The sequence below is a fragment of the Parambassis ranga genome, chromosome 4 (assembly GCF_900634625.1).
Source record: "Parambassis ranga chromosome 4, fParRan2.1, whole genome shotgun sequence".
Classification (NCBI taxonomy): Eukaryota; Metazoa; Chordata; class Actinopteri; family Ambassidae; genus Parambassis; species Parambassis ranga.
In genome coordinates, this window is record NC_041025.1 from 19,639,120 (window position 1) to 19,656,492 (window position 17,373).

The 17,373-nt window shown below is 40.0% G+C and overlaps 1 long non-coding RNA gene across 1 annotated transcript in view; it reads left to right on the forward strand.

Moving 5' to 3' along the window:
• LOC114434913 (uncharacterized) overlaps positions 1–14,433 on the forward strand; it is a 51,369-nt gene extending 36,936 nt beyond the window's left edge. The window contains exons 4-5 of the long non-coding RNA XR_003670521.1: positions 10,642–10,682; positions 13,711–14,433. This is a non-coding gene — a long non-coding RNA (uncharacterized LOC114434913). The remainder of the gene's footprint in view (positions 1–10,641; positions 10,683–13,710) is intronic.
• The last annotated feature ends 2,940 nt before the right edge of the window (positions 14,434–17,373 follow it).

A 17,373-nucleotide genomic window follows, 5' to 3' on the forward strand; every position in this document is an offset into this window, starting at 1 on the left:
ATAATGAATTTCATTTGTAATGCATCTTACATATGGCACAGAGTCTCAAATTGCAACGTAATGAGGTTTAAAAAAACTGAGTATGTACTAAAAATAGAATAAAAAAAATCATGGTCGAAGGTTTTCTGACTGCGGATTAGTCAGAGCCTGGATTGTTTTTAAAGCAGGTGGGAAGCTCACAGATGTGGTGCGACTTCAGAAAACTCTTAATAGCAGATTGGCAGCAACATCCCAACTGGTAGAACATCTGGCCACAAAAAACATCAAATAAGAAGTTTCTGTCTATACATGACAGTCACCACTGAGATTAAGAACATTTTGGAGAACATTAATTTGTCTTTCATATAACTCTGATCTCGTGTCTGTGCTTTCAATATTCAGCTCAAGGTGCCAAAAATAATTTCACAATAAAAGCTCCAGAAAACCTGAGAAGTTTTAACAAAGTTTTGGGACTATTATTATGAAAGAACTGGTGACTCTAGGAATATCAGAAGAAATGGATCCTGCATTAATAGACCTCAATGTGAATCAATTGTTTGAAGATACTTGCTTAAAAATAATGAGATATACAGAGTGTGATTGGGCAATAATCTTCAGACTACCAACCGAAACCACAAAGTAAATACAAAGTAAAAAGTAAATAAATCATCTCCCTCACCAATCATCATCAGTTCTAGGTATCTGTAGTTGTAATGTGCAGAAAATGTTTATTTTCATGTGTCAAAAGACCCAAACAGAACGCTACATTTCTATGGTGTCTTCAAACTCTCCCAAAAAGGATTTAGATGTCTACAAAAACTTTACCAAGGACTCTTTTTTAGTGATGTTTAAAGTGCATCCTTGGCATTGTCAAAATGCTCACGGCACTCTGTGCATGTACAAAAATAACGCCAGTGGCGCAATATGTATTTCTAGGAAATTAAATAAAAAGAATTGAAGGTAGAATGTTTTTTAGTGACTCACACAAACAATCTGTCCTACTAAGAACAACTCCTTCAATTTGAGATATTTTGGGCAAAGCCAGACTTCCTGTTAAGCAAAGCTAACCAATTTTATTACTATAAAAAAACAGGCTGTCATGAAAATGTTCTTATGTGAATTTCCTAAAATGTTTGAACCTTCAGGGCCATTGTAGAAAGTTATTAACTAAAACATTCAGACATGAATGATCATTAACTGAGAAGACAGCTTGTGCGTCTGTGTTCGTATTAATGCAGCAAGCTTTTTGTAGAAGGCCGGAGCAGAAGATCAGAGATAGATCTAATGGAGGCCTTGAAAACTGGATTAAAGGAAGACAGAGCTGTTTGAATCCTCATTAGAAGGACACTTTATTAAAAAGCCTGTACTGTCCACTAACAATGTAGACCTCTGGGTTTAAAGGAGGCAGATGGTATGGAGATCAATACGCCTCGGCTGTCATGGGAAAACGCTGTGCACACTGTGGGGTATTTTGGAAGCAGAGGGTGATTCATCTGCACATGTTCACAGAGAGAGATGTTTTGATCACGCAGAGATGGAAACCCACAAAAAGAATGCATAAATAAAAGATTGGTATCTTAATGTAATATCTCCCATTGCCTTTCAGCGTGTTGTCTCCCTGTGAGGATAAGATAGAGATGCTGTAGATCCGAGTCTGATGACTAAACACTGTACTACAAGCACATATAATATGATAATCCTGCGTAAAGGATGTGATAACCCTTTGGCTTTTCTGAACAGAAAAAAAGGACCATGTTAGAGAACGTCTGGTCTGTATCAGCTTAGATTACTGAATCACCTACCACAAGGTCACACTGCTCATCGCTTTTTACGCTTTCATAATAAAATATGACACAATAACAATTTGGACTTATGTAAACCTCACTCTTTGCCTTCCCCTCTTTTTTTATTGGAGTTGATAGGCTGGGCTGTGCCATGTCTAATCACAGGAATTCATTTGGGGGAAAGCCAGGCAGCATTAAACGATCTGAGCTGCCTGAGAGGATCAGATAAATCCCTGTGTTCAATAAACCAAAGCGCCTTTCCTGAACGCAATCATTCTTAACGGGCACACGAGTGCTGATCCTAATCCTGAATATTTGCCGTGCCTAAAGCCAGAAACTCAACCTGACACAACAGCTCCCACTCTGCTCGAGAAGAAAATGACTGTGGTGGTTTTGACTTTAAAAAAAGTAATCTGAGGGTTTTCATATCTCAAAAAAATATATAAAATAAACAATACGTACGTTTTCGGGAGGCCTTTAGTGTTTATTCTATAGTATTTAATGGAGAGAGACAATAAGAGACTGCTGCAGTAGGGACCCCATTAAGTTCTCTAACATTGTGTAATGTTAAAGGTGTAAAATATAATTAACACCTAACTGCACCTTTATACCAAGCATTTTAGCATTTACTAGTCCATTTTATTTTAGACCTAAAATACAACTACTCCTGCACACTTTTTTTTGCCCATTGTACCCTCTCTACCATGCAGCACATTACATATAGTAAGCAACTAGCAATGCAATACAATACTACCTAGCTCTTGGTCAGTTTGCAGTAGGTACATTTTAGCTAAAAACAGCAACGATGTTAAATTTGAATGATTTTTTCAAAATGTTTTTTTTTCACAAGTGTATGCTCTTCACAGCAGGTATTACCACTAAAAGAATCTCCAGGTAATTTGGATGTGAATAGAAGCTTTTACTGTGCACCCTGCACTACTTTGCTAAAAGCCTTTGCACCAGAAATCCTGCTGTTTATGCCTCTCTGCTGCTCTGACATCACCTGTATTTGACATTCATTTATCTATCAGCGCTCGCATGACGCAGCGGCAATGCCGTCGTCGTACCTCCAGCAGTATTCAACTGTCAAAACCCATAATTGCAAAGCAATAACTTGACAGACGGTGTAATTACTTGTTAACAACGGGGGAGGAGGGGACTATGACTATCTGGCAAACACACTCACCCTGTGAGGTGAGATGACCTCTGTTTTGAATGGGTTGCCGTGGCGATGCAGGTAATCTGCATAAGCCAAGCTGGGTTTTTTTTTCCCTTCCCTCTCTCTGTGTCTCTATGTTTTCATCAGTGTTCTCGTCAATCAATAACCAGGGCAGTGACATGTTTTTCTTGGATTTTCTATTGATTAAGTCTGTGTGTGTCACTGCTTTCGAATCGTCTTTGTCATTATTGCTTCTGCTAAGCCCAACTGAGAATAGAAGAGAGTGTGTTGGAAATTGGGGGCCAATATCAATAATCTATGCTCTTCTTGAATATGACACAATGCCTGCCCACTTCTGGGTGACTTTCTCTGCATGTTTCTAGGCATTCAAGAATTAGCGATGCTTTGTACCCTGGTCTGTCTCTTGTGGACCCTGAAGCTGTTTTCTTACTTACTTTTAGTTTTTGTATCCTCTGAGTTTTTAAGTGAGCTGTCAGAGACCTGTGCAGGTTAAATTGGGCTAATTAAACACACAGGGTTTACTGGGTCTCAATATAAACTGACCTGAAGAAACACACTGAACTAATCTACAAACATTGAATAATACAACAGCATCGCTGCAGGAGCCATTATTGTGCTCAGTGTTGTCAGGAGTACCCAAGAATGGAACTCAATGTGCAGGATGAAGGCACAGGCAAGGGAGTAGTCACACAATACATTGGTACATGTAGCACTGGACTGCCTTTCTGGACAGAAAGGCAGTCCAGTGAAGGCAGATGTACAGATGGGCTTGACCGAAAGCACCGTAGTAGTCGAGCATGGTTCGTTAGCGGGCAAACAGTCCTCCAAGCAAGGGCACAAAGGGGCTAGGCTTACTCTTAGTCCGGGTACGTAGCATGAGGTCAGTTAGCATAGGGCCAAAACAGTCAGAGCCAACAGGAAGTAAGCAGGGGCAGGAGTCCGGATCCGAAGCAAGGTTCAATCCAGGTAAAAAAATCCATGTGAGCAACATAACAATCGCTGGAATGCTTGGAGAGATATAAAGACGATCTGGCAAACAGCAGGTCGAAAACCCCTATGCTAGCGCAGGACCCAGAAGTCTGGGCCCGGAAGCCCCAGCACCCCCCGGAAGTGGCTGACCACCGTTTTATGAGTCCACAAGGGTCAGTCGGCCGGGACCCTGACAAGTGTAGCTTTCTATTTAAAATAAAATGCAGGTGAAGGAGTCATGAAATATGTTACTAGTAGTGGTTTAGGTTAATGGAATGAGTCAGTGACATCCAGATGAAGGCAAAAGTTGACGTTCTTTAGTGTGCATCCATTCATTTTTCTCAATCCTACTATCATATTTCATTCTACCTATGCTGAAATCTACATGTGTGCTCCAATGTGAACACTGAGTTAATGATCCCATCAATTATGTGATGCTTCAAAATCCTCCCTGGCATTAATCTCAGGAGTATTAGCAGTACATTGTGTTGAAGTGGGAGCTTGATACATAAAGAGTTGTTATCTGTTTTAATGTAATTATATCTAATACGCCCCACTGCAATAAGCCTTATTTTCTCATTACATTTCCCCCCCTTTAGCCCATTCTGGTGTCTAAATAAACCATTAATGGTACTGCAAACACAGTGATTATCTCCACTGTGTGTTGTCATCATTTACGTTTTTATCATTACCCTCAAAAATTGCATAAACACCTTGTAATAAAAGCAGCTTCAACACAGAAATGCTGATATTGAAAGAGAGAGCAGATGCAGAAGACGAGTTGAGCCAAGAGGAGGAGTGTTTCTAAATGAAAAACCCAGATGCTAATCTGGATCTGAAAATCCTTCCTTCGACCTCATCTGGGGTGACAACATGTCTTCCGGGCAAACAGATGTTTCACTCTCAGGTCTTTTTCTTTAAACATGTCAGGACATACTGGGCCAGTGGCGTCTACTCACATGGACATGGGCGAGGCTCACGCAGGGCCAGCACTCGTCTATTAAATGACCTGAGACAACTCTTGTCTTTGGGACTCTGGTGCACCATTACATCTGTTCATTATGTTCATTTAATTTTCTACACTCTTAAAATCCTTTTTTGTGTGATAATGTGTGTGTGTGTGATGACTATTACAACAGATTTCCAAGGGTTGTGTTCAGGCCCTAGATAAATGAACTAAAGGAGATTAAAATACTGTCGTGTCTGTCACGAAGGGTCATTTGTCTCCTTATTCAAGTGACTCCCCAAGTCAGATTTGATTTATCTTACAGCTCCAACATCACTCAAACTCTAATCCACCCTCCCCCCCTTCCAGAGGAAATGTGGCTGGCTTCCTCTAAACCAGATGTGAATCCATGTCGTCCGAGGTTATTTCTGGCCCCAGCTAGTCCATCTTCCTGTCTGTTTTCTAATTTTAATACACCCCTGTGGGAAGCTCGGGGTACTTCTGATGACATGTATGCCAGAGAACTCTGAATAAGGAGCATGTACTGGAACTGTAATCAGTCCCATGATGACTGAAAGAAACTGTGGCAAATACTGCCAGCAGAAAGAGAAGTTAAGTAAAAGCCATTACTACACTGCAGACCTAATCATTGTACAGCAGTGCAGGAAGGGATAGGCAATATGAGAAGTTGTCATGGGAGGCAGTTGGCTGGGAAAGCCAAGAGTGCAGTGTTGTTTATTATTACATTTCAACGCTGTTTCTTTCCTAGACCTCATCTCCTTTAATATGGATTATTTAATAATATCACTTAAGTGTTGCTGAAATTGCACTCTTTGGACACCCAGGCGCTGGACTGGTCTACAGAGAGATGGGTAATCGGTCAGTCAAGTTCGTTTGAGCCCCCAGACGCCACAGGCGGTTTTCTTTTTAATCATGCTTGGATATTGTAATTAAAAACTACTGGTTAAGATTAGACATTAAAGGGTATAGATGACCTCAAAACACAGGAATTCATTACATTGAAGACATTTTAGAAGGAAAATCACTACTGTTGTGACCACTTTTGGCTACCATCGCAGTAAGACCCCGCTCCCATGAACACATAGAGATGAGGTTGGAGGACTGAAATTTGGTTTTCCTAGTGAGGACAAGTCTGAATTCAGAACTTGTGTCTGGCAAGATTGTTGTGTTTATACCTTGATTTGTCCTGTGTATTTTAAGACCATCTCCTGAGTGGCCCTAAGTTTTGTTGTTTCTTCCAGAAAATCTATTTATTAATTATTTTTGCAATGATCTGCCTTCTTGCATGTTTTATTTTTTGGACTGAATTTCCTCTCAAGGCCTCCAAATATGTCAATATGCCTGTATGCAAAAATAAACCAACACCGAGACACAGAAAAGTAACAAAATACACAAAACACATCTGCTTTTGAGTAGGTTTACCATTACAGATACTATGTTGACAACCAATCCAACAACTGAAGAACCAAGACAGCCAGGATTGCACCAGATTGTCAGTATCAGCTCAAACATTAATTCACAATTGGAAATCGTCCTTCAGGAGGACTCTCAGGTGACACGGCATCATTGTCTTTTTAAAAATTTAAGAACAGGATAAATAAAAAAGAGAGCGAGAGATTGAGGGAACACACTGAAGATCTAAAACTGTGCGAGTTACAGGTGTGTTGTCAGTTTCTCATACAGAATACTGAAAACACACTACAGCAGATAAGACTGCTGTCAAGTCAGTGGTGCTGTCTGATCCTTTCAGCTGAAGGAGGCCTGACAATCATCTTCTTCTCTTGCTCTCAGCTCCATCAGGCATCACAAGATGTTTATTTAAAACTACCATGTCAGGGTTTATTTATGTTTTGGATCCATTTTTTTTACCTTGTTTATACACATTTTATCTATTAATATGGCCTCCTGGCCATGTCTGGGGGTGTTGATGCTTTAGCCCTCTTTGTATTCCACCTTCCAAGTCCAGTTAAATTATGTATTTGTGAGAAATATTACAATTCTGGCATTCCCAAATATTCTGACATACACGTGTGTGTGTATATATATGGAAATAAATAGCTGCATGTCTGAAGCTGTTATTTGACTTGCCACTGTATAGATGGAGCTGAATCAAAAGGGTGTAAAAGATGCTTCTAAACACTGGATGATTGCTTCAAACAAAAACCAGCTTTTTTTCCCAGACACACTCAGATTTATTGGCTTCATAAATTAGACCCACAGCTTTGTCTGAGCCAAGCCCCAGTTAAGGGCCTCTGCACAAGAAACCTAACTAAGGCCTATTTCTGAAGTTACAGCCACCTCATATTTCATCAATTTTAGATTTATAAAGTTAAAATTGACGTCCCATTTGGGCAGCGCCGGGGTCTCAAAGCAAGGCCGGGGGGTGGTGGTGGTGGTGGGGGGTGCCAGAGAGCTTCATCATCTTGACAGGAACTGACACCTCAAGCGTTCGTCAGGCCACCAGGCTCTCTGCATCCTCCCTGGGTGAGCAATTATGTGTGAATAGCCAGCTTTGTGTCATTCCTTATGGCTCTAATACCCCTTCCCCTTCAATGAACATCTGAAGGAGGGGAACTACAGCAGCAGCAGCAGCAGCAATGACCGTCATTGACTGCCTGGGAACTCTATTTTAATTAGCTCAGTTACAGTCCAATTACAAACCAGGAGGAAACGGAGACAGAAAGTATGGCTGTCTCCACTGAAACTCCCCTTTCTATCCATTTCCCCCTTCTTATTGATTTGTTGCATTGTGTGAAGGCTCTATATTTTTCATGAAGGTGACTTTTTTTAATTAAACAGTGGGGACTATGGCTGAGATTATATCTATCAACTGTGCAAGATTGAGTCTTATCTTTTTCTAATACACTGCTATGGATGTTGTTAGTGCTCTGAAAAGGATGGTCTGTATTCTGAATCATTCATAGAGCAGATGGCAAATAGGACAGATTCCAATATGTTTCTGCTTAATACACAAAAATTATTAGTGGAGAAGGGGCTGCATGCAGATTCTCATATCACACCCATGGGCATTTGAGAATTAATCAGAAAATGTGGCTTTCACACTCTTTCGGAGCTCATGTACAATTCCTTCCATCTGCTTGTGATGGACATTGTTTATTCTTCCGTTCCGGCCTCAAGCAAATCCTTGGTCAGAATATTAATATCATATTGATGCTTACAGATGTAGATCATTTTTAGAAGGATTACTTTGAGTAGCAGTTTGGTTAAAACATGACTTGGGATAAGCATTGTAAAATACTGAAAGTGAAACTGTGATGGACACTGGTGCAGTCTAAACACAAAGGCAAATGTAGTTCTGCTTGTTCTGCACTTGGAAGCACAATGCACAAAGCACAAAAATGTGGTCATCAGAGTGAGAGTTAAGGTGCAGTACACACTCAGGTGGAAATAATTGTGCAGACTTACAATCTGTCCCTGAGGGAATTTATGAGGATGCACTCAGTTGAACAGTTTCTCTTTGTGGTGAGATTCAAAAGCTCAAATTCAAGCGGATTCAAATGGAAGAAAACATCATACATTTGATTGCAAATCAATCGCAGTAATTAAGGCGTAAAGGCTGTACCGTAAACCAAAGCCTAGATTGTCACCTTTAATAACAGAGGATCAGTGTGGGAGGCTGCAGCTGTTGAACAGTTAATCAAAATATGAGCAAGGAGCAAAAGCTAAGGAAGTCTATGGGGAGTGCTCCAAACCTGAAGACACCCTCAAGTAGGTGCAGTTTTTGGCACAAAACTTATCTGAAAAGAAAAAAAAAAAGGTGCTGGGAGCCTCATTCAATCAGATCAGCAGGAAACTAGAAAAAACCAGTGCTGCTACATGGTTTGGCAGTTGGCATGTTTGCAGGCATTTCTTGCGATATTAGTGAAGAAAATGAGTTTTTATTGGTTGTTGCCATGTAATAAAACATTGCAGAGATCAGCACAATTTATTGACGCAACATACTTACTGACGACACAAAATTATGCATTTTCTTTTGTTTTTTGGATTTTACTATAACATCTTGTGGATCATCACAAGTGTGTGTTTGTCAGGTGATCTTATGAGAATCCAGCAGCTTCTCGGGGTAACAAAAGAAGGGAGCAAAAGACTGACACTGTAAAAACTAAAGTCACAAAGTGGACCTGGCAGACATGCTGGAGGTATATCCACTGATGGCTTGATGGGATGAGTGGGTGCTTCTGTTGGCAGGAAGTGGCACATTTAGTGGGAGTCAGTCGGGAACTGAAAAATAACCAGACTGAATTAATGATAATGTAAAACAGTGAATTTAAATATTTCCACAAACATGTGCATCTAGCTGATGAACTGACTGCTGTGTGTACAGTTTTATTTTTTTTTTATCTGTTAAATCCTATTTCATGGTTTTGGATTTTTACCTGTTTGGCATTAGGGCTTACTGATGTTGCTAATCTCCTAGACAGCCATCAGTGAACCTACAGAATGCTGTGCTGTTACTTTGTACTGTGACAGTAATACTACTCAGAATTCATGGAAAACTGTTTGTTTTCCTTTACACCTAACATTCTAAAGTCAGGGCGAGATTTTAAACTCATATCTGTGTAGGAGAATGCCACACAGATATTAACGTTAACTCAATGTAACAGCCTCTGTATATCTAAAATTACAGAGGCTGAAAGGTGGAAGTTGTTTAACAGAGAAGAGTGACTGGAGCCAACTTATAAAAACACAGAAATTCTCCAATTCATATAATTCAATTCATTTGTCTTACAGATGCAATTTGTAAACAAAAGAAAATCTACAGCAATTAGCATGCTAACCAGCTAAAGATGCATTACCTGGCTGTATAACCAAGAGACTCATAGTATAGTTGCCTGAAGGTGTTTGGCCACTCTTGCAGTTTTTAACTCTTTGATATAACGTGACCAAGATGAATGAGAGTCTTCACAGACGTACCTTGTGGTGCATTATCACTCTTAGTGATAAATAGAGTGCAATATGCTAACTGCTCTGAGATACAGTGTGTTCTAATGCACATTTGTTTTCTAGTATAGAAGTAATCCGACAACCAACCTGTATGATCATTCTCAGATAGGCAGTGTTGACTACAAGGACTGAAGTCCCCAGCTGTGTACAGGGAAGTGGACTGCCCCATCTTTGCTTTGCTTTTAAGACATGGAAGGTTCTGGTCTTCTGTGTTCTGTTAGATGGTTTCTATAAGCCTCACAATGGTGGCTGGTGTGTTTACATCAACTCAGTGCTGGTTTATAATGACAAACAAAAAATAAATAAATAAATTGTTAAATAAAAGTATTTTTAAAAGGATTTAGAAGTGGCAGCATCGCAGAAGAAGAGGAAAAAAAATCACATTAATATGTTACCGGCTGGGTTGTGTTATCAAATTTAGGAGTGCTTCTTCTATTTCAGATATGCTGAAACATTTACGCTGTGATTTTCTAAGCGCAAAGCTCGGGATGTCAGGAGAATAAGAGGAAGGCCAGGAGATGAACTCTAAAAGCATCCTAGGCTGGTCAAATGTTACCAAAACTGAATATATGCCTCTTGATGTACATTTGCAGAGACGAGGATGGAAATGCTGCCCATTTTCTCTCCCAGTAGTTAAGTGCACTCTCATCTGCTGCCACACAAAACGAACCTCAATCTATTTTCAGGCCTCTCTCTCTGAAGGCGAGCACTCAATTGATTGGACGGAGGGGGGAGAAAAGGCTGATTGACTAGTCGGAGCGATGTTTACTTTGCGCTGTCTTTGTGTTGTCTTTCAGGAACGGCTCGCGGTGGCAGCTCAACGTCACACGTTGAAAGAGTAAGTACAGGGGGAATCTTGGGTCCCGAGCAGCTGGAGTCCAACATAACATGGCAGATGGCCCACCCTCTGACTGAAAATACTTATTTCAATGCTGGATGCATGCAGAGTGGAACGTCACTGCCTGCATTCACTTCAGCCTGAGTTTATTTTTAAACCATGCAACTGCTGTGATTTGCATGAAATATTGACATCATGGTCAATTTCTGCCTCAGAGCTGTCATTTCTCATCCATTTGGTTTAGTTAATGGATCTCACATCATATTTATATTGATATTTATTTAGTAAAAAATATGCATATATTTACCTCAGTGGACTGTGAGGGGAGTTTATTAATGTGACAGATAAGAAAGGTGCTGCATATGAATAGACAAACAGTGGAACACAAAGAAAGCAAAACAAAGTGAAATTGAATAAACAAATAAAAAAAGGCAGTCGGTTCTCCCACTGTTTAGTCACAGGAACATTTCAGTCTATAATAAACTGATGTTCACACAGAGATAATGGAAAAATCTGACAGCTGTTTACAGCAGCAAAGGGAGCTCAGGTAAAAGGTGGAAAATGTGGCTTTTCACTGTTATATATTTCAGTTTCCACCTCTGATGTGAAGTTTAAAGAGTCTCATCATTAAATTTAGACAGCTGTAAAACCTTCCTTACACTGGCACACACACTTTGTAGTAAACTGCACTTAAGGTGTTTGGAAAAAGTCAGTGGTCTCTTTATGGCGTCATAACAGGTCTGTATAAAAAAACATTTTTTGGACTTTTGGACATACAGGGTTAAAGGTATAAAACAACTACCTACTAGTTTCTTAATTCTGATTTTGCAGTTATGTTCCACTTTGCTACTGCAGTGTTGGTGCTAGTGGGGAAGAGACGTGTGCGTGCCCTCTGTTATCCCCACCAATACGCAACATTTTAGGTCTTCATATAATTAAAATGAGTGAAATGTCAAAGCTCACAATCTGTCATAAAAATGGCTGTCTATGAGTTCATGGTTTAAATGCAGTACCAATGTTCAATCTAAAAGTTTTACAAGTCATTTACTGCCTCTAATGCCCTGTCACTCAAGAACTAAGTGATATTTGGTCGAAAATAAATAAATAAAGGAAGAAAAAATGTTACAGAGTTTAGATCACTTAAGTAAAAAAAGAAAAGTCACTTCCATGTGCCCATTGTTGTGTCCACTTAAAGTGCACTAAAATGATAAAAAAAAGTTTCATTTTTATTATTTTTTTCATAGCACGGCACCGTCCTCTCCCCATTTCCATTTCCAAAGGATGACAGAACGTTTAATGGAATCCCTGTAAAATTGTCACCCTGTGTGTGTGTGTGTGTGGGGTAGGGTGGGGGAGTGGGGGTGTGTGGGGTACCTAGACAAAGACGGCACTCCGATCCATTTTCTTTATACAGCTTTCAGTGCGCTGGAAATCTTTTATGAGGGAAGTGTGAAGCGAACCTTTGGGGGCGGTGTGTGTATAGCTGCGTTTGCAGGGAGGATATCGATTTCACAGCCAGGTAAAAATTGGTGGTGTAGCTCGGGTGAGTGTTTTCTACTTTTTTTTTTTTTTTTTGTTCTGAGAGATCCAGCCTTGATTTCCTTCAGCTGCAGCTTCCAGCCAAATGAGGGTCAGGGCTGCCGAATGTCAGAATAAAGCAACACATTTGAGCTTTTAGCTTTTAGCTTAGAGGCTGTTTTATTTTTCTTACCTTGATGATTAATCTGTTAACAATTTCCTCTCCCATTTGACATTGAGGGTCAAACATATCAGTGGTGCTTGTCCCTGCCTATTTGCCGCTACAAGGTTGCAGATGGGACACAGAATGGTGCGTGGGACTCATGCTGAACTCTGATTCCCTCTTACTTTTTTTATTTTGAAAGGGATAGAACTCCTTGGTTAAGCGAGGATAAAACATAGTTCTGATCTCAGTTTCCAACAGATACAATTGCCTCTATCATTTTCTGCCTGGATAGGAATGACAGTCATGGTCTCAGGGTGTCTGTTTCTGCCACTAAAGTGCTTCCACTGAAGTCTACCATGCTACCATTCAAAGTTTAAACTCCAAATAAATCCTTACAAATTAACTGCATATTCTGTAAATACTTACCAACTCCTCAAAACAACAGAATGTTTTCTATTAATCCTGCAATTTACATTCTTGCTAATGTAAGTTGCTTATTTAAATGTATATTATGTAAGTTAATGTCCTGCGCGAGTTACTCTTCTTCCTCCCACATTTCAAAGATGTTAGGGTAATTGGGGATAGTGTGAGTGTAATTGGTTGTTTGACTCCCTATATTAACCCTGCGATAGACTGGACTGGAGTGCAGGGTGTACCTGGCCTCTTGCCCATTTGGAGCTGGGATAGGCTCCGACCCCTATGACCTTGTAGTACAGTGGGTGGAGAAAATGGAATGGATTGATGTTAATTAATTATTGTATACCTATGTGACAATGTAATTATGTGTTATGTATGTTTTGTGTTGAGGACAGAACCCCATGGTTGTGTGTAGAAAACATCATTACCTGATCCTCCCTCACATTCAGCCTTCTTAAACCCATATGTGTGACACTTTCAGACCCTGACTATGCCTCCATGTGAAACACAATTGTGAGTGAGATAACTTTACACCCACTATCAAAGGGACAGCATGTAACATTAGCCAAGAAGTCAAAATGTGAATTCAGCTTTTACTGACAGAAGTGATGTCAAATACCAGCGAGCATTTCTTTCTCCTCCAGGAAACTAATATTTCCACAAACTGTTTTTGTGCTTGACCAGCAGAAAAAAAAGTGGGAAAAATGTTTTTTTGAAAGGAAAAGAAATACTGCAGTGAGGTGGAAGAGAGGTATTGCACAAATGCTGAAATGATGTACAGTCAGCAGTGTCACCTTGTACAAAATCTCCCCAGTTATAGTGTATTTGTTCACCTAACACAGAAGGAGTGTGGCAGCTACCAATCAAAAGAGACAGGCTGCAGTTTTTCACCCTGCTCGTCTTTTTTTTCTTCTTCTTTTTTTGTAGTTTGTGGTGAGGGAACCAACACAGAGATAAGGATGGCTGGATGGATGGAAAGACACCACATCACACTACTACACCTCTGGCACTGATGGAAACCTGCAGGCTGCTTAGAGACAGGAGCACGCATGGGGCCTAAGGTTGCCATGGGAACCGAGGGTACATGGTGAGTTGACTGGACACAGACGTCTTCGGCCAGGTTTGAGCATGCTTGGATCGATATGTCAGCATGTCTTAAAAAAAAGGAACAAGAGCCTGAAAGAGCAGGTTTGTGAAGCTTCTACCTTCACAGACAAAAAAAGGGGTTAAAAATAATATAATGCAGGCCAGACAACAAAATGAAATCTATATCACATCACGGATACCCTTATCAAATCCTGAATGTTTTTCCTCATTCCAAAGCTGTATTTTTATCTTGTCATAATATCACATTGCAGTAAAAAAAAAAAAATCTGTCCTGGTATCAGCTAGCTCGGGAGCATACTGTTCGTCACTGTCTGTCAAAAGCTTTCTGGGTAACATCAGTGTTCTCGGGCTGCCAGCTGAGCCGACGGAGACTGGGATCAATATTTGCGTAGAGTGTCCGGATGAAGACGGGCATGACAGAGACACTCAGGGGGATAAAACAACAGAGAGGTAGGAACCCAAAGACTGCAACAAATGATCCGGGGCTGTCATTCCGATTTATTGACCGTGCTGCTCAGACTTACTGATGCAAGGGAAACCTGGTGAAAAGTACACTGTGTTGTTATGACCTTTTCAGACATCACTTTCATGTGGGCTGCAGAAAGAGGGAGGAAGAACAGCTGGCATTTCCGTCTGTCTGCACCTGCTTTGGTAAACAAAAGGTAACTTTTGGTGTCAAGACTGAAAAGTGTGTGTGTGCAGTGACATTAGAAGTGTTTTGAAAGGGATTTCTGATCTTTTGTAATTTAATGTTTCTATAGTTGTCTACATGATTCGTATTATTGACACAAACAAAAATCTTACAAAGCAAAATGGTAGGAAATCAACAAAACAGTTTATAATCCAGAGACAGCAGCATGCAACCACATTGAAATGGACACCATGTACAGCTTTAGCATAATGCTAATCTCATTTTAGCTTGGTATGAATGACTGTTTGCATTATTGATTGATTGCCTATGATTAATTAATTGTGGATAAACCAGTAACAAATTACAGTTTCCAGACTAACAGTTTCAAACTTTTATTTGTTGACTAACTGTTGCAGCTTCAATGAGTATTTAGATGATAACATTGTGTGCTCATTGACTTCCTGTTTTAACAAGGCACAGGAAAAGCTCAAAGAAATGACTTTCAGAGTTTGGTGCTAAAAACATGTTTGTTCTAACTTCAAAGCTACATGACATCTGACTTTACAAATGTTAAATCGGTTGTACAGGGAATCATACACATATAGTAGCTATAGGTGTCCACATACTTGTGTATAGCTGAGAAGTGGAGCCTCTAGTAAAACCAAATAGTTTCAACATACAGGGGAAGAAAGAGATAGACAGCCTTTAAAAAACTCTGTCCCAGGTGCGTTTTAGAAACAAGATGTGTCTCATTTTTTGACTGACTGCATAGAAGAAGCACGACAAGGTTGTCCATTCCTGAAGGATCCGTCAAATACAGACGAAAACATTGCATTCTCGAGCAACATTTGATGGTTGGTGACATTTTTTCTTTCTAAGGATGTGACCCATGAATAAAGACCAACTCTCAACCTCCAAGTGCAAAATCCTGTAGAACCTTATGCTTTGTCCAGAAATATATAAATATGTTTTTTTATGTGAGAGAAAGAAGCGAAAAGGCCAATCAGAGAGGAGAAGCAGGGTGCAGGGCTGTCACAATACAAAGACATGAGATTACAGCTTTTGGAATAACAGGTGCATTTTGTGTCTGATGTCTTGAAGAAGAATTGCATTGTACGGTTGTTTTGAAGAGGTGCGTCTAAAGTATAAAGGACCTCCATTCAGGTGTAATTGTTCTCTGCTAACGGGTAAAAAAAGAGATTCTTTATAAAGACACATTGATGGTCACACATTGATGCTCAAATGTGCCCTTTAATTAACTGAAAATCAATCACAGCAAAGATGAAAACAGATTTTTCGATGTGGTGTTCAGAGCTGTTGTGTATATACAGTACGATAGGTCAACTGTGAACATGAGAAATAAAGAGAAGCAGAGGTATAACCATCAATTTACTATTTTCTTTTTATGACAGCAGTCTACACAGACTCAAGGCTGCATGTTCCTCCCAGTCTGCTTATGAAACCATCCACAGTTTTAATATCCTTGAGAATGTGCTGCTCCCAGCTGGGGACAACAATAACCGTGTGTGTCTGTAAACAAATGTCCTTGCTGTGAATACCGCATAAAGTTGGCTTTAGGGACAAGAAAGAAAGAAGGAAGGAACTAAAGCACGCCTGATTTTCACACACTGAGAATGGCCTTCTCTTTTCTTTTGATACAACCCGTTCAGAGAGAAGAACCACAAACCTGCAAAACACATGCATTTCAATAGACACCTGAAAAACCACAACAGGAGCGCAATATATGAATAAATTAGAGATCAATGAATGTTTGTCTCTGATAGAAAAGGTGCACTTAGCTTTAATCACCTGGTGCACTATGAGTACTAGATGATGTACTAATATTGGTTAATGGATGATAGACAGTGTCAACCTCGATGGTCGCCATCTTGGCTGCACGTCAGTGTCCTATTCGTGTCTATACAAAGTGTTTTGTAGCGGCCTTAGCATGTTAGACCTCCCAAAGTGAATGCTAGCTGCTGCAACAGCTGCTGCTATTATTTCCTGTGAATGTACAACAAAATACAGTCAAACATATCTAGCTCATGCATGAGCTAAATGCTAATGTTAATATTCAAATAGTGGTGCTGCTGTTTTTTTGTTTTGTTTTTAACATGCACCTAAAGCATCAATAGCTAATCAGCGCTAAATGGTCATTGTTATTTTTCAGTGTCTCTCAGGAGTTTTATAATAAGCTGGATATTTTATGTAAAAAAAAAAAAAAATTGGGTGCTTTAATTGGCTGACAGTGTCTCCAAGGTGATTGATTGCTGTCTCCAAAAAAGGCTAATCATGACTCTGGCCAACAGATGGGACTGTCTGCTTGCTACAGTGTCATGTCACTCTTTTTATTCTTCTGCTAACCTACTTTCTGTGCTGCTTCTAAAAAAATGAACAAAAACTCTTTTCAAACATCAGGATTAAAAGCGCTCAGCTGCCTAAAGCTTTATTGTGCACAACTAAACGTCTATCATAGTTTAATATGTCTTATTTGAATCAGTCAGAACAACTCAAAATGTTGCATGAGATGATTCATATTCTCTAGATCTGTGATCATCAAACTGCGACCCACGGACCACAGCTGGTCCGCCGGAGCTTTCCATCTGGCCCCTTGAATATTACTGAATGCAGGATTAGCCTAGTTAGGAGGGAAAACTATGTTTCTACTGTCTAACCTATGGCGGTCGATGATCAAGCGCTCTTACCACCTGAGCTACGGCCGCAATCTAAAATGACGTTAGCTGATGAATAATGGGTAAAATTTAAGAACAGCTGTACATTTACTGACTTTATTGCTTTGAGAGAAACAATAACAGCCATTAGGCCTGCAAACATGCAATATCGCAGCAGGG